The 18,698-nt window shown below is 38.0% G+C and overlaps 1 protein-coding gene across 13 annotated transcripts in view; it reads right to left on the reverse strand.

Moving 5' to 3' along the window:
* axo (axotactin) overlaps nucleotides 1-18,698 on the reverse strand; it is a 508,380-nt gene that overhangs the window by 277,034 nt on the left and 212,648 nt on the right. The window lies entirely within an intron of this gene.

Here is an 18,698-nt window from a genome sequence, read left to right on the forward strand (position 1 = left end):
CTAGACAGCAACTGTAGTGTCTTCCAGGATGAAATCTTCACGATTTGGAAGGCAGCGGAATTAATAAAAAGTTTGGATGCAGTAATCTTTGTACCGGTGACTATTTTTGTGGATAGTCTATCGGCTCTTAAAGCCATCAAATCCTGCAACATCAAATCCGATGTCGTCCTTAAGTGCAGATCAGCCTTGGAAATGCTAACTAACGGCTTTCGGCTATGCTGGGTACCAGGACACCGCGACTATCTGGGTAATGAAAGAGCAGATGAATTAGCTAGACGAGGATCGCAGTCTACAGATCTAGCTATCGCTGAATCTATCAAACCAACCATTTGTCACTTCTTTTAAAAAATTTAAGCGTTCTCTGACGAAAGAGCCAGTGAATTGTGGCATAATGAACCTAGGTGCATTGTGGCAAGATCCATATGGCCGTCTCTGTCAGTCAAAAGAACGAACTCTCTGTTGAACCTGAGTAAAGTGGAAGTTAGAGTAACGACGGGAGTCATCACAGGATACTGCTATATCAGGGCCTTTACCATCAAATGGGATGAGGACGTTACTGACTACTGCAGTCTCTGTGAGGATGAGGAGGAGTTGGAGACGATCGAGCACCTCCTGTGTCGTTGTCCAGTCCTGGTTCGTAGTAGAGTTGGGCAATCTCTTTCAATTGAACGATCCGGATCACAGTCCTCGTTCAAAGACGAATGAGTAACATCATAAAAACAACGTGCGAAATTAAGTATACGCAGTTTTGTCAAAGAAATTACCTGTGTCCATTAGGGTTATGACTTTTTGACATTTTTCCTCAAAAATGATTTCCTGTAGCAGAGATGAATGAACTTTTGCCTATTAATCACTATGCTATCGTTTATTCCCTTGAAATATAAAAAAAGTTCACGCACAAATCGATTTTAAAAAAATAATTTTTTGAAAAAATATATAAAATGAAAAAACATTTTTTTTCAAAAAATTATTTTTTGTTGCACGAATGAATAAATATAAGCCTACTATTAACTATAATAACATTTATTTCATTCAAATATTAAAAAAGTCGCGAAAAAGGTCACTTTGAAAAAATTTTAATTTTTTTTGTTTTTTGTTAAAAAATTATATTTTTGAATAAAAGCGTTTACGACATTTTTACGATTCTCAGAATTGAAGAAAAATAGTGAGAAATAAATTTTATGTCATTTTAATTATCTCATGTGGCTCTAAAGTTTATTTTCAATTATATATCTGTTTTCAGTGACTTCAAAAAATAGTCCATAATTTTGATAACTTCAAATTTTAAAATCATTTTGTGCGTGAGGTTTTTTCACCGAATCACCTTATAATTAAGATTTTATGTAATCTTATGGCAAAACTCATCACGCTATGATACAGGGATATGAGGTTGTAAAAAAGTCATAACCCTAGTGTCCATTGAACGAGATAATGATCCGGATCGTTCAATTGAACGAGATTGCCCAACTCTAGTGCGTAGACGAAATAGGTTAGTAGATGTTCACTTTCCACCGTGTCTAACTTTCTACTCAACTGTGGAACCTGCTGTGATCTACAACATCATCAAAAATCTGAAGTGGCTGGGACAGCGCAACCTGAACGCGTAAATGATGTTTCTATTATTCTGCCTACCATCAAAATAAAACTTTTTCCCTTCTCTATTACTATTCCTCCCCTCTTAAACTTTTTTGTAATTTATGTATTTGTTTTTTAATTTTTAATAACTTCCTCTTTTTATTTCTTCCCTCCCTCCTCTCTTTCCCACCTCATCTTTTCTTTACAGCATTTTCCTCTTTTTTCTACTGGATGATCGCAATGGACCGGAAGGTCTCCGAGTGACGCAGTCACAAGTTAGTGGCTGCAAAGCCCCAAACCTAACCTAAACAATTGGTCTGTTCTAGAAACTGCAAAAATCTTCTGATTGCAAAATTTTACTATTTTTCCCTCTATAAATTTGAAAAGTTTTACACGTTTTTGTGTACGGCAACATACTCATTGACTATTAAATATCTTTCAACTCAAATTAAACACATAACTAAATATCGATTTTATTTAAATTAATATGCATTATTAATTTAATAAATGTTAAACAATTATTGTCAAACATATCAAGTTGTCCCACAAACAATGTATTTATTTATCATTGATCTATGATGACCTTTCCCTTGGGCATGTCATTTATATAAATATATAAATTATAAGGATATATTTACAAATATGTATGTAAATGCACAACTAATTTAATTTGGATCATTTATAAACAAACACTCATTCTTGGTCTCGTTTTACATTTTTAATCCGCATTTGTGTCGTACCATAATAACAGCTTGACATTAACTTATGCAGTAAAGTATGTAGTAATCACATTTACATGCATATCCTTGCCTGGGCGTGAGAGTGTTTAAATTTATTTAGATAAACATTTAAAATAGCCGTGCAAATGTTTTTAATTATATGAGATAATAATGTAACACATAAGACCCATTAAATGAAGTAAAGTACCGGACAGATATGAAAACATAAAATACCATAAAGGGTTATAGAATAAGAACGAACTATAAAAGAAAGGCGGGGCTTTACTAGCTAAGCTTGAAGGAAATAAAACTGCAGATCGGAGTCAAGCAATGTTGGAATCGATAACATCGCAAAGTCAGTCTTGTTTAACTTTAACGGGATTAGGTAGGCCATATTTTAAGAATGAACACAGCTGGCAGGCAATCCGTCGAATCATATTAAAAAGAAAGAACTGTCTCTATAATTTTACCTGAAGAAGGGTTTGCCATTAGAAGTAACGTCCTAAAAGTCCCCATCGATCCCATGTGTGCAAACGAAGTTATTCATTGTTTAAGGTAATTTTATGGAGGCTTTATTCGCTTTTCTTGATTTTTCACAAAAACTGTAAGACCTATCAGAAAACGACTAAAGTAAAAAGTGTAGGCTTAAAAATTGTCTACAAGAATGACTTTTCAATAGGTGTAACCATTCTGGAGATATCGTGATATAAGTGTCAAATTAAACCGCGTAAGAACATCATGAGGCGGATCGGTTAAAATAACAGCGCCTTGTGTTAGATATTTGCAGTAATCGGTTAAGTAGAACCATGTCTATCCCAGTTTTAAATCTGCCCTTTCAGGTCAAATAACCGGCGAACCGGATCCGCCCTCCATGAAAATTATACATTTCCGTAATCAGCGCAACAAACCCCACCTTTTTAACAAAAAGTTAAATAAATCGGTGAGTTTTCGTTGGGGCCGTTCCCGTTCGGCTTTCGATTGGACATGTGGGTTAAATGGGCTATTTTTGCATAAAATGACGCTAATATGGAATAACTCTACTTAAACACGCTCCGATTTTGTTGGAATTTTTTTAAACAAGTAAAAAAAGTATCAGTGCGCTTTGCCGACAGAGGTATACTCTTAGCCTGTGTGGATTAAAATACTTTTTTTCCAAAAAAAAAATTATGTATTTTGGGTATTTTCCATATGAATCGAAAAAATATGGATAGGATTAAAGCTCAAAAATTTGCGGGGATATCGATAGATACGATTTTTTACCATACTAGACTACGAAAAACATAATATTGCTGTAAACAGGGCCAAAATGTCCAAAGGATCCTTGAACAGACCCTTGACCACACAAAAATGTTGAACATTTGTGTGGGTGGTACCACAAGGACTGGACAGATAGGGCCCAAATTTGAACATAAACTAAGTTTCGACAATATTAAGAGATCCAAAGTTTAGACTAAATCGGTTGCTATATCCATGAAATATCGCGCGCACCATTTTAGCGAATACTTTCAAACTTTTGTGGGGAAGGTACCGGAAGGAGTGGAACCACCACACGGTGCTCTTGAATCAAATTTTAATGGAAGGTGCTTACACCTGGGAAGTTTTTGCGGATTCTGAAACTACAATGTTCATAGATGAGAAAAATCAAAAAACAAAAAAAAAAAAAAATCGCCGGAGCGCTTTTTAAATAAATCGCGATTCAAGTTGACACTTTTAGGGGTTGTTTAGGTTTTTGCGATTTTGCTTGGAAACCGCATTTCCAATCAAAATGGGAATAAAGAAAATGTTATAGCTATCAAAATTCTCTACAAGATTGACCTTAATGATATTTTCGTAAGTTTTACAACTTTTGAGATATAGAAGTTGAAATTGGGACAATTCAAATTCAATTCAATTCTGTATCGTCTCCTTATAAAACAATGTCATGACTGCAATTTCCCAAATTAAACTTATATATCTAAAAAAAAATGGTAGAACCTAGTAAAAATTACATAAGCCAGTATTGTAGAGAATTTTCACAGCTATAAGATTTTCTCAGGTCCCATGCCGATAAGACTTGCCGTATTCAAGCAAAATCGCGAAACCGTAACAAAAAAACCTAAAAATGTAAACTGAGCTTCTTTACTTCAAAAATGGTACAGCCTGAGAACAAATCATAAACGTCAATCCTGTAGAGAATTTTCACAGCTACAACATTTTCTTAAGCTCCATTTCGATTGGACTTGCGGTTTTCAAGCAAAATCGTGAAAACCTAAAAAACACCTAAAAATGTGAATTTTGACCGCGCTTTATGTAAAAATCCCTACAGCGATTTTTTCTTGTTTTTGGATTTTTCTCATCTATGAACACTGCTGTTTCAGAATTCACAAAAACTTCCCCTGTGTAAGCGGTTTTCATTAAAAGTTAGTTAAGGCGCACCCTTCATGACATTGTTTTATAAGGGGGCGACACAGTCAGTGCATTGTCCCAAATTGAACATCAATATATCAAAAATTGTAAAACCTACGAAAATACCGTGAAGGTCAATCTTGTAGATAATTTTGATAGCTACAACATTTTTTTTATTCCCATTTTGATTGGACATTGGTATATTCGAAGGAAAATTTACTTCCGACATTCTCTCCGAAATCGGAACGAATTCTCCTACGAAAAATCGTTTAAAAATCGGAACAAAATTTTAACGATTTTGTTTCCGAAATTGTTTAGATGTGTCGGACATCCGACATTTAGTTTGCTGGATTGGTGTAATCACGGTCGCAACGAATACTCTCTAATAAAGTTTCAACGCAAACCGAGAAGTGACCTTAAAAAGATTTTATTCTTGAAACTGGTTAGGGAGTCACTCCATTCGAAAGTTATGGTAGGATCATCGTAGGATTTTTGGATCTTTTGGGTAATTATGATAACAAGCATAGACTTGCGCCCCAAAAAATATGTCATTGTATTTAGAATCATAAGAACCAGCAGGTGTTGTCCGATATAGACTTCTTTCTTGGTGGTTAAAGTACGTTTGAAAGAAATTTGTAAAATTTTGGATCAAACTTCCCACCGATATGGCCCATTGAACTTGATCGATGTTTGTACATAATATTACGAGGTGTAAAGTTTGAACTAAATCAGTTAATCCGTTCTAGAGAAATCGCGAGGAACAGATAGGCGGACAGAAAAGCTTAAATTGTCTACAACCCAGCAACAAATGCCATTACCAAATAACGGGGTTTTAAAGTACTTTTTTGTAGTCGTAACTACTTACAAATGTTGCACTGAATAATTACTTACTCAATGCGCACTAGAAGTTGAAAAATAAGCTTATGTTATATTATTACCCAGCAAATTAACCTATTATTTTAACAAGGGCATGTCGATCTAAATAACTAGTTTTTCTATAGCCACTAGAAGTTGTAGAAAACCCTAAATACCATATGTTCTATTTTTAGAACAGTTGAGGTGAATTTGTTTTAAATGTCATTCCATATTTTTATTTCGTTTTATTTTGCTCTCTTCCAAACACACTACACAGTGTGCCAGGTGGACGAGCATTAGAGGTTGTTTAAATGCTTACATGTTACCACCAACTCTTCTTAAAAGTTATTTGCCGACGGTAAGCCTTGAACACACATCTCTCGGTTTTGTAGTCGGACACACACTTAGTATTCATGACATGGATAAAATATGCCCATATCTACATTAGGCAATTTTCCTTGCGGCGATTGTCAGTTTGATAGAGAGAGAGAGAGAGAGAGGTGAGGCATATGGTAATCCTTTGTCTCTCAACTCCCTCTTTCAAAGACAAACTTAGAATTGCCGCAAAGAAAATTGCCTCATGTACATGACAAAAACCGTATTTTGGTTTTGTGTTCTTAGATCGGATTTAGATTTAATGGCCTCATCTAAACATGGCTAAATGTTGACTTTTTAGAGCAAATTGAGGCAATATATCTGAAACCAATTCGAATCTTGTTTAAACCTCTGAAGCAAACTTGTAGATAAGAGCATGAAGAAAATGTTTGGAGAATAATTCACCTCGAAAAACTGCATTTGTTGCTTCAAAATGGATAATACAGTCGAAATCGCTTATAACGTCGTCGTTTATAACGTCATATCGGTTATTACGACCATATCCAAAAGTCCCAAATCTCTGGGGCCCTTTATAGCCCTATCGCTTATAACGACATATCGGTTATAGCCACGAATTCCGTCGGTCCCTTGACCGACGTTATAAGCGATTTCGACTGTATATCTAAAAATTCCTTTATTTCGTATATTTCGCACCATATCTCCAAAACTGTTACATTTTTCGCTAACTTCTTTTTGAAAGAAATATCCGCTGGAATGTAGTTCACAACTCTTTAGAACATTTCATTCTTGTAACATGCCTCTATCACGCTATTTCTAGCACATTTTTCAAAGGAAATTTGATAAATATATTGAAATCTCAAATATGAAAATAAACAGTCTGTGTGAACACTGCTTGAAATATGTCTGGTAGAAAGTATGATATGAAATACATCCTAAACAACGTGAAATAAGTATTTTAGAGTTTCAGAATGTTCTGAAGAATTGTTGAGAACATCGTTTGGAAAATTTTTGAGAAAGGTTACTTGGTTCAACTCCCAATAGTTTAGCTGCTACTGACCATAATTCCAGAAAATATGCAAACTTAGATATATTTTATCGATTTTGTTGCGCTAGATGCATTTTTTCCTAGTTCCGTTTGGCACGTAAGATCTTCTTCGCGAAGTAAAATTATTTTTAGTTTCTGAGATAAAGCCTAGATAAGTGGAAAAAAGTGTCGTTTTAGTCAGGATTAGATGAGGCTATGAAATCCAAACCCGATCTAACAACACGAAATCCAATTAGGGTTTTTGTAGCCTCAGTATGTACTTTCAGAAAATGCCCATTAGAAGTTGTTTGCATTTTCAGTGTTGCACAGTGTATAGCTACGTAATGACATTGAAGCCCTTCGTCATAAAGGCACCTTATAATGATTTCACCTATTTTTTGTTTCGAATTTAGAGGGTTACAGCCACATTCGTTCAACTGAATTGACATTTCAAATACAAACCTCTTTGCATATTGGATATGTCAGACTAAAAATCCACATTGTTATAAAAAATAAAATAAATAAAATATAAAATAGCAATAATAAAATATATAAAAATAAATGAAATAAAAACAAGTAAAAAAGCATAAAGTTGTATATCCTCCACCATGAATTATTCTGAACTTATATGAAATATTAATTTTCAAAATTTTATGTGGAGATTTTTTTGGAGCCCTGGGAACCCCAAAATTCCCGGTTTAAACTAATTCGGGCTGTAACGTTATATGGGGGCTATACCACAACTTACACCCATGTTCGATAGAGAAGTTTTTAACTACTGGGAACTATATACATATATATGTCAAAGGACACCCAATCTTGCCCAAAAATGTAGATAAAAACCAAAAACCTGAAATCGGTGTTACCGTTTCATACTGAAATTACCTAAAATCGGCAGGTACCGTTGTATTGGTGCTATAAAAACATGTTCCAATGTCTACTATATTTGGTGGAAAAGCTTTGTGGCTGCACGGAACCTCAAAACCCTAAAAATACCAAAAATCGAGAGGTACAGTTATATGGGGGCTATACTTAAACATGGGCCAGTGTTGACGGTTTTTGGTGCAGAAGTTTTGTGACTACAGGGAATCAGGGAAAAGCAAAAAAAACCTAAGAACTTTAAATTGTAAATTGCAGCTAGTTCGGTTAAAAATTGTAGCTAAAATCCTCAAAACACCGAAAATTCGGAGGTGCTGTTATATGGGGGCTACACCTTAACGTGGACCTATGGTGACAGGTTTTGCTGGAGAAGTGTATGATATATCCACTACATCCACCTAAAATTGATGCCCTTCCGCTATCGAATCCATGTCGGAAGGATTCGAAAGCGGAAGGGCTCATTGGTGGGTATAGATACCTTGAAAATAGGAAAATCTGCAAAAATATATTTTGACAAATACGCGTACGAAGCCGCGATTTTCTTTGAAAATCCTTTGTGCGCGGTTAAAATATTTGCGAAAAAGCATGTCATAAACTACAGAGATACGCAAGTAATATAGGGAGGCAAATCCGCGGTTCTTAAAGAATGTAAATGGTACAGGCTGGGAACAAATGATAAACGTCGATCCTGTAGATAATTTTCACAGCTACAACATTTTCTTTAGTTCCATTTCGATTGGACTTGCGGTTTCCAAGCAAAATCGTGAAAACCTAAAATACACCTAAAAATGTGAATTTTGACCGCGATTTATTTCAAAATCCCTACAGCGATTTTTTTTTGTTTTTGGATTTTTCTCATCTGTGAACATTGCTGTTTCAGAATTCACAAGAACTTCCCCTGTGTAAGCTGTTTTCATCAAAAGTTAGTTAACGCGCACAATTCATGACATTGTTTTATAAGGGGGCGATACATAATTGAATTGAATTTGAATTGTCCCAATTTGAACTTCTATATCTCAAAAACGGTAAAACCGGAGAGATTACCATAGATGTCAATCTTGTAGAGAATCTTCATAGCTACAATATTTTCTTAAGTCCAATTTTGATAGGACTTGCGGTTTCTAAGCAAAATCGTGAAAACCTAAACAACCCCTAAAAATGTCAACTTAAATCGCGATTTATTTAAAAAGCGCTCCGGCGATTTTTTTTGTTTTTTGATTTTTCTCATCTATGAACATTGTACTTTCAGAATCCGCAAAAACTTCCCAGGTGTAAGTACCTTCCATTAAAATTTGATTCAAGAGCACCGTGACCATCTTTGAATTTTTCTAATATTTGAAAAAATATTACAATATCCAAATTTCAATATCTCCAGCCATTGGGGTTTCTTTACAATTTCCCGGCTGTTTTCTGAAGACGTATGGACTTGCCCTGAAAAAAACTTTTACCGTCACCACTGAGGCAGCAAAGGCAAGTTGTTTCAACAAAAATGTGATTCGAGAGCAGGTCTTAAAGTGAATTTATCCGAAATTTCGTGTGGGAGGTACCCGAAGGAGTGAACAAATATAGTCCAAATTGGAATCTGATCTATATCTGGTAGATATATTAGGATGTGTAAATTATGGAGCAACTCGATCACTCCCATCAAGAGTTATCGTGTGCACAAATTTTCCGAACATTTTTTAACTTTTGTGGGGGAGGTACCGGAAGGAATGAGCCGATATGGCTTATCTTCGAACTTAAACTAAGGTTGCAAAAAATATTACGAATTCGTCATTTTGGACCGATTCGGCAGATCCGTTCGAGAGTATCTTGCGCTCCAACCACTACACACGGTGTCAAAGGGGGTTTTTGCAACTTTCAGGTTATTTTCTCAAGAAGTATGGATTTGCCCCTGATAAAACATATACTGTCGTATGGGGGGTAGTGAATACAAGTTGCTACAACCAAAGTCAAAGCGATTCGAGAGCAGGTCCCAAGCTGTACTTTTCCGAAATTTTGTGTGGAATGCACCAGAAAGAGTGGACTGATAGAGTCCATATTGGAACCTCTTCTAAGTCTGGTAGAAATTTCACGATGTGCAATGTATGGACCAAATCGCTTACTCCCTTCAAAAGTTATCGTGCGCACAAATTTTCCCAAAATTTTCGATGTTTTGTGGGGGAGGTATCGGAAAGAGTGGACCGATATAACCCATCTTCGAATTTAAACTAAGTTTGGACAAAATATTACGAAAGCCAAAGTTTAGACCGAATCGGTTGATCTGTTCGAGAGTTATCATGCGCTCCAGCCAGACAGACAATTTTGATCTGATCGTCACAAAATCTTGGGAGTTACTAAGGGTCCCACAGAGGAAGAAGCCTATTGACGTTGATGATGGTCGGATAATATTCAGGGGTCGGAATGGGCAAAAACTTATTTGGAGAAAAGGTCATCGTTTAATTTTAAAGCCAGTAAATGTTGGGGGTTGCTGGAGGCCCCACAGATGAAGAAGCCTATTGATTTTAGTGATAGTCGGATAATATTTAGAGGTTGAAATGGGGAAAAAATCATGTGGAGGCAAATTCAAAGTTTTATTCTTTGTGAATATATCGGTTTCTAATAGGGGTATTTCAACCGCAAAGCCTGTCAATGGAAGAGGAAAATATTACCCTTACATTGCTGTAAAGTTTGTTGGCGAAGGTGGTCAAACAAGGGAGATACCACAATAGTCGGTAATGCATCCAATTCTTCCATTTTCTTTTGCATCCCGCTACAATTTTGATCGGATAGTCACGAAATTTTGGTTGCTTATGGGGGTCCCAGAGAGAAAGAGGCATATTGTGTTTGGTGGTAGTCGAAATTTATTCCATAAAAGAAATGTTGACCAGTGAAAAGCTTATGCACAGGGGTAGTGGTGTAGGGTATCACATGGTCGGCCCCGTCCCGTCTATAGCCTTTGCTCACTTGTTGTACCTTATTTAGGTATAAGTGCTATTCCGTGTCCACCTATCCTCCTAAAAATGTGGAGGGTATTATAAGTTGGTTTGGCCAAACGCATAGAAATAATGGTCGTAGACCCATACTTACATATACCAAAATGATTGTCTCGACGAGCTGAGTCGATCCAGCTATGTGTGTCCGTCCGTCCTTCCGTCTGTCCATCTAAACCTTGTAATCACGCAACAGGTCGCAATTTTGATAGGATTGTCACCAAATTTTGGGTGTTGGTGAGGGTCCCGGAGGGGAAGAAGCCTATCGATTTTGGTGATGGTGGGATAATATTTACGGGTCAGAATGGGTAAAATACTTATTTGGAGAAAAAGTCAGCGTTTTTTTCCAAAGCAAATATCTCAGCTTCCGTATGGGGTATACCAAAAGCTAATGAAAGTAGAAAATATCACCTTTCTAACGATGTAAAGGAGGTTGTCGTAGGTGGCCAAACAACGAAGATACCGCAATAGCCGCTAATATAACAAAACTTTTCATTTTTGCTTTTTTAAAAATAATGACGAATATCACAGGTGTGGTTGCGGACCTTCCAAAAGCAAAGTCTGACTATGAAAGTAAAAAAGCCCATCTTTACAATGATGTAAAGCAGGTTGGCGTAGGTGGCCAAATAACGGAGATATCGCAATAGTCGGGTGTTAATGAGGGTCCCACAGAGGAAAAAAACCTATTGATTTTGGTAATGGTCGGATGTTATTCAGGGGTCGGAATTTAAAAAAAAAACTTATTTGAAGGAAAGGCCAACGTTTTATTTCAAAGCGAATATCTCTCTTCTGTAAAAAGTATATCGAAAGCAAAATTTGGCAAGGAAAGTAGAAAATATCACCTTTACAATAATGTGAAGTAGGCTCTCACAGGTGGTCAAACATCAGAGATATCGCAATAGGCGGTAATGCATCCCTTTTTTCATCACACTACAGGTCGGAATTTTGATAGGATCCGCATTTTTTGTCCGATTCAGCCGAAAATTGGGGACTACAACTTTTCTAGCCATAGGAAGAACGCTATTGCTTTTGGTGAAAATCGGTTCAGATTTGGATATAGCTCCCATATATATTTTCGCCCGATTTCACGTATTTACTGCAGCAAACATGCTATATACGTCCAATTTTGATGAAATTTTGAATGTGTGACTAAATTCGGTCTACAAATAAGTGTGCCAAATTATATCGAAATCGGGTCAGATTTGGATATAGCTCTCATATATATTTTCGGCCGATTTCACGTATTTTCTGTACCACAGACGCTATTTATGAAACTTGGAATGTGTGACTGAATAGCACCCATATATATTTTCGGCCGATTTCGCGTATTTGCTGCTCCAAACACGCTATATAAGTCCGATTTCAATGATGTTTTGAATGTGTGACTGAATTCGGTCTGGAAATAAATGTGCCAAATTATATCAAAATCGGTTAAGATCTGGATATAGCTCCGATTTATATTTTACATATTCACAGTGGTGTAGGGTATCATATAGTCGGCCCCGCCCGACTTTGATCCTTTCCTTACTGGTTTATTTATGGATAATGAACCATATTGTAACACCGACCATTATTTCGATGCGTTAAAAACTGTTTGTCCAAAACCAACTTATATTACCCTCCTCACAAATTGTGTAGGGTATAAAAACTGGAAAATGCTTTCCTTGTCTTGTCTACAATTTTTGTCATAGCGTTGGATCGAAAATCTCAATGCCAAAATGTCCGAAAAACGTGGATAAAAACTTCAAGTCAAACTCGGGAGGTTCGGTTTTCACATATGCTCTGTAAATTTTTTGCTCAGTACACTCCCAGAAATCGGAAACGCGACGCGCTCCTTCCATACAAATCGCCCCCGTCTTGTGCGTACGTTTTAAACTTTCCACCATAACATCGAGGGCATATTAAGTTGCTTTTTCTGTTCGTAACTCATCGAAATAATCATTTGCGACCCCATGAGGTACATACATACATGATCAGGGAAAAACTATGCGTCAATCTACCTATGTCCGTCCGTTATAATCACTCATAATTCAACAAGAGCGTTATATTTTTGCACCTGAGTGTAATTTTTCAAGTTCGAGTATATATTTCGCTATATCGGTACACCTTTTTGGGTGTCCACCATAAAACGATACCTCCCGATTTTAGGGTATTAAACGTTCCATATGAAATTTGTCGGTATTGGTTCAACCCTTCATATAGCCCCATAGAATCCGATTTTCGGTACTTTTAAGGTTTATCCTCATTATCACACCGAAATGGCTTAAATTTGGAACTTAGTCTTCATTGGAGGCAAAAGCCTGTCTGACTGAAATAGAATCTCATCAAGTTTTGCCGGGAAGTTATCTAAAGGAATGGACCGACATATTCCATTTTGAAAGTAGGTCTTATTTTGGGTGTCATTCCCCTCGATAGATATCGCGACCACCTATCGTTTCAGTCGATCACCATATAATTCAGAGATTTTGGACCATTACATCAGGAAGCATGTACTTGCCTGCAAAAAACATGATATCGCTGTAAACAGGACCGCTAGGTAAAATTTTTCAATGGACCCTCGCACAGTCTCTTAACCGGCTGCTCTGTTTATGAGATATTGCGTGTACACCTTCGAATTTCATCTAATATTGGAAGAAATATTACGATATGCAAAGTGTGGATCAACTCAGTATTTGGTTCGGGAGTTGTCGTGTTCTCCAGCCACTACATGATGCCATAGAGGGGTTTTACACTTTTTGGGCCGTTTTCTCAAGAAGTATGGACTTGCCCCTGGAACAAGTAAGAAAGTATCAGTCAGCTGAGCCGACAGAGATATACCCTCAGCCACGTACCCGAAGAAAAAAAGTTTACACAATACTTCTGTAGGTTTGTTAGCTGTTCTGAAAATTTTCCGGGATGAAAAGGGCCACAAAAAACTACATGTTGCAAAAAAATTCAGAATGATCCAAGACGAGTGCATTTTTTTCAAACTTTGGGTAGGGTAAACTGCACTTATTTCAAATTTTGTGTGGGAGGTACCTGAAGGAGTGGACCGATATAATCCATATTCGAACCTGATGTATGCCTAGAGGTAGTATTACCATATGCAAAGTTTGGTTCAATTCCGTTACTCCCTTCGAGAGTTATCGTGCGCACAAGTTTTGCGACAATTTTTGAACTTTTGTGGGGAAGGTACCTGAAGGAGTGGACCGATATGGCCCATCTTCGAACTTAAATCAAATCTGGACAAAATATTTCGATACCAAAAATTTGAACCGAAACGATTGATCCGTTCGAGAGTTATCGTGCGCACCAGCCAGACAGACAGACGGACATTGCTAGGTCGACTCAAAATTGTCTGAAACGGATATCGTACAAACAAATTTGGGGTCTAAAACCATTATTTCGATGAGGCACATTTTTGGTCGTATCAAAGTGTAAATACCATCTTTAGCCTAAAGGCTGAGGGTATAAAAACTTTTCCCGTCGTAATTTAGGCAGTGCATGAAAGTTGCTTCAACAAAAATCAAAGTAATTCCAGAGCAGTTCTTAAAGTAAATTTATCCAAAATTTTGTGTGGGGAGGTACCCGAAAGAGTGGACAAGTGTAGTCCATTATCGAACCTTATATATATTTGGTAGATATATTGGGAAGCATGAACCAAATCGGTCACTACAATCAAGAGGTATCATGCGCACAATTTTTCCGTACATTTTTAAACTGTTGGGGGGGGGGGGACGTATCTGAAGGAGTGGACTGATATGGCTTATCTTCGAACTTAAACTACTTACTTATTTACTTAGCTGGCCCATTACAGAACACTTGTTCTATAGGCCGAACTAAGAAGAGATCTCCATTCCTCTCTATTTGTTGCTTTGCACTCTGGAATACCGCGCCTTTTCATCTCATCATCCACTTGTTTGCGCCATCTATTCCTTGGCCTGCCAATTCTGCGTGCACCGCCATGTGGCATGTATTCATACGCCTTTTTAGCGGGTTCATCATCGCTCATTCTTATGATATGGCCTAGCCAACGCAATCGCTGCATCTCGATACCTTTAACTATATTGATGTCGTTGTATAGCAGATACAGCTCGTGGTTCATGCGACGTCGATATTCACCGTCAACGCAGATTGGTCCGTAGATCTTTCGAAGAATTTTTCTCTCAAACACACCAAGCACTGCCATGTCTGCTTGCGCAAGTACCCAGGCTTCGGAGCCATACATCAGCACGGGTAATATCAGTGTTTTGTAGAGCGTTATTTTTGTTTGACGAGATGTGGCTTTGTTTTTAAACTGCTTACTTAAACCAAAGTAGCATCTGTTGGCCAATACAATTCTTCTTTTTATTTCACAACTGATGTCGTTTGTTGTGTTTACGGAGGTGCCGAGGTAGACGAAGTCTTTTACTACCTCAAAATTATAGGAACCAACTTCCACAGTCGGTCCGAGCTCAATGGACGCATTGCGCGTCGACACCATCAACTTGGTCTTCTCACCGTTTACCGCCAGACCCACTTTAGCAGATTCTCCTTCGACCTTTATAAAGGTATCAGTTACTTCTTTTACTGATCGGCCCATGATGTCTATATCATCAGCATAAGCAAGTAACATGTGACTATTGGTGTAGATTGTGCCACTTCTTTTGACGTTTGCCTCTCGTATAACCTTTTCTAGCAGGATGTTGAAGAGGTCACACGAAAGGCTGTCTCCTTGTCTGAAACCTCTTTTGGTACCAAACTCTTCGGAGAGGTTCTTTCCTATTTTAACTGAGGACCTCGTGTCAGTTAAAGTCATTTTACAAAGCCGGATGAGCTTTGCGGGAATACCAAATTCAGACATGGATTGGAATACCTTTGAACGCAGCGGGCTGTCGAAGGCTGCTTTATAATCGACAAAAAGGTGGTAGGTGTCGATCTGCATCTCTTGGGTCTTCTCTAGGATTTGCCGCAGGGTAAATATCTGGTCAATGGTGGACTTGCCAGGTCTAAAGCCGCATTGGTATGGTCCAATTATCTCGTTGACCATAGGCTTTAGTCGTTCGCACAATATCCCTGACACGATCTTGTAGGTAATAGGGAGTAGACTTATGCCCCTATAGTTAGAGCATACAGTCTTATCTCCCTTCTTGTGGACGGGGCACAGGATATTCAGGTTCCAATCGTCGGGTACTCGTTCTTCCTGCCAGATGGTGCTAACTAGCTGATGAATACACCTTATCAGCGTGTCGCCTCCGGTTTTGAACAGCTCGGCTGGTAAGCCATCCGCCCCTGCTGCCTTATTATTCTTCAGCCGATTTATTGCTGCCTTTACCTCATCTTGGCTGGGCGATATACATTCAATACCATCTTCTGGGATTGGGACTGTGGTATCTTCGTCGCCTTCGCTGCTATTGGATACCAACAGATTTGAAAAATGTTCTTTCCATATCCTGAGTACACTATCTGTATCAGTTACCAAATTACCTTGCTGGTCTCTACAGGAGGATGTGCCTGTACCAAAGCCATCAGTTTGATGCTTGACTCTTTGGTAGAATTTTCGGACTTCATTCTGGCTCCTGTACATCTCGATTTTTTTCACACTCCCGCTTTTCCATCTCTCTCTTTTTCCTGCGGAAAAGACGTTTCTCCTCCCTCCTTTTCTCCCGGTATCTCTCTCGTGCGCTACGCGTTGCTACGGATTGTAAAGTAGCCTTATATGCCGCATTTTTCTCTTCGGTGGCAGCACGACACTCCTCATCATACCATGGATTCCTTGGTGGAGGTCTCTGGTATCCAAGTATGGATTTTGCGGCTGTTTGCATGGAGTGGGCAATGCTTTGCCATTGCGCTGATATGTTATCGGGATGAGGAGTGCTTTGATTAAGCAATTGGCCTAGTTGAGTGGAATATGCTGTGGCTATCTGTTGTGATTGCAGCTTACCGATGTCTAACTTTCGTGTTGTGTCTGTTCGTACTTTGTTTGCTACGTTTAAGCGGGTGCGTACCTTTGCTGCAACAAGGTAGTGGTCCGAATCAATGTTTGCGCCTCGGAACGATCGTGCATCCAACACGCTCGATGAATGTCTTCCATCTATCACAACATGATCAATTTGGTTTCTTGTTTTCTGATCTGGAGACAGCCAGGTGCCCTTATGAATATCGAGATGATTAAATCTGGTACTGCTAACTACCATGTTTTTTGCAGCTGCAAAGTCTATCAGCCTCATACCATTGTCAGATGTTTCACTGTGGAGACTAAATTTCCCGACTGTTGGGCCAAAGATATTCTCCTTTCCAATTTTGGCAATAAAATCGCCTAGAATGATTTTAATGTCATGGGCAGGGCAACGGTCATATGTTTCTTCTAAGCGCTCGTAAAATATATCTTTGGTCTGTTCGTCCTTTTCTTCAGTGGGAGCATGAGCGCAAATAAAGCTGATGTTGAAGAATTTAGCTTTTATTCGAATTGCAGCAAGTCTTTCATTCACTGGGGTGAAGCTGGATACCAGATGTTTTAGTCTCCGACTAACTACGAATCCACAACCAAACTCATGCTTTACGTCATGGCAGCTATAATACAGTGCGTCACCTTTAGGTGTTGTTGTGGCGCCTTTCCCAATCCATCGTACTTCCTGTATGGCAGTAATATCGGCCTTGTACTTTTCAAGTACGTCTGCCAATGCGAAGACTGCACCTTCTCTATAAAGAGTGCGAACATTCCAGGTGCAGATTCGCAGATCATGGTCCTTAAAACGTTTGCGGGGTTCGTCAACTTTAGAGGGGTTTGTTTTTCTTTTCGAACTTAAACTAAGTTTGGACAAAATATTACGAATACCAAATTTTGGACCGAATCGGCAGATCCGTTCAAGAGTTGTCTTGCGCTCCAACCACTACACACGGTGTCATACGAGTTTTTCGTACCCGAGGTACCCGAAGGAATGGACGGACTTGATCCATATTGGAACCTCATCTAAGTCTAGTATCACTATGTGCAAAGTAGGGACCAAATCGGTTACTCCCTTCAAGAGTTATTGTGCTCACAAATTTTGCGAACATTTCCGAAGTTTTGTGGGGGAGGTACCGGTAGGAGTGGACCGATATAACACATCTCCGAACTTAAACTATGTTTGGACAAAATATTACGAAAGCCAAATTTTGGACCGAATCGGTTGATCCGTTCGAGAGTTATCGTGCGCTCCTGCCAGACATTCGTCTAGTTCATTAGTCCCGGGCCACACTGCAGTAATTTCACTGAAATTTTGATATGAAATTATGCGTCTCTAGATCGACGTCCATATTAGAGTAAAATCATAAAATTGCTGTTGTGGGGAATTCGATTTAAGAACACCTAATTTCATGAAATTTTTTAATGAAATTCACGCTAGTGTGGACCGGGACATACTTAAGTCTACCAGTTACATTCGTAACAATATGTATGTGTGTATGTATGAATTTTCAATAAATCCAAGACCTAGTTAATGTTTCGTAATCATTAGCGATTTTTGTCTCACCGATTCCTTCGTTTTTTCCTTTAAGATGATAATCTCACTTTAGAAAATAAATGGATTTACATAGAATTTCTGACGACGATTATTTAGCTCCTCTGATCTCATATTTTCATTGTGATATACTAATTCAATGTACTTTTGGTAGAAAAACTGTTCTAGACCACTATAATCGCCTTCAGAATTTGTTACCGAAAGCTTAGTCGAAGACTATAATTAGGGTATCGCCATCGAAATGTAAAATGTTGACCATGAAACCTATTAATAAAATTGAGTTGTGTTTATTTTAATTCCTTTGCGAAGCTTCTCAACCTGGTCATCTTCAAAAAGTAGCAATTTACATATTTAAAATCCATTTAACAATAAAAATCCGCTACCCATTACTTATTACAAATTATTCTTATAACCCATTGTGTCATAAATATACATTATCTCTGTGCACATGCACACATCAGGAAAACAAGATTATAGAACACCACAACTATCT

Source organism: Musca autumnalis, unplaced genomic scaffold (assembly GCF_047663935.1).
Source record: "Musca autumnalis isolate F117 unplaced genomic scaffold, ASM4766393v1 scaffold_4, whole genome shotgun sequence".
NCBI lineage: Eukaryota > Metazoa > Arthropoda > Insecta > Diptera > Muscidae > Musca > Musca autumnalis.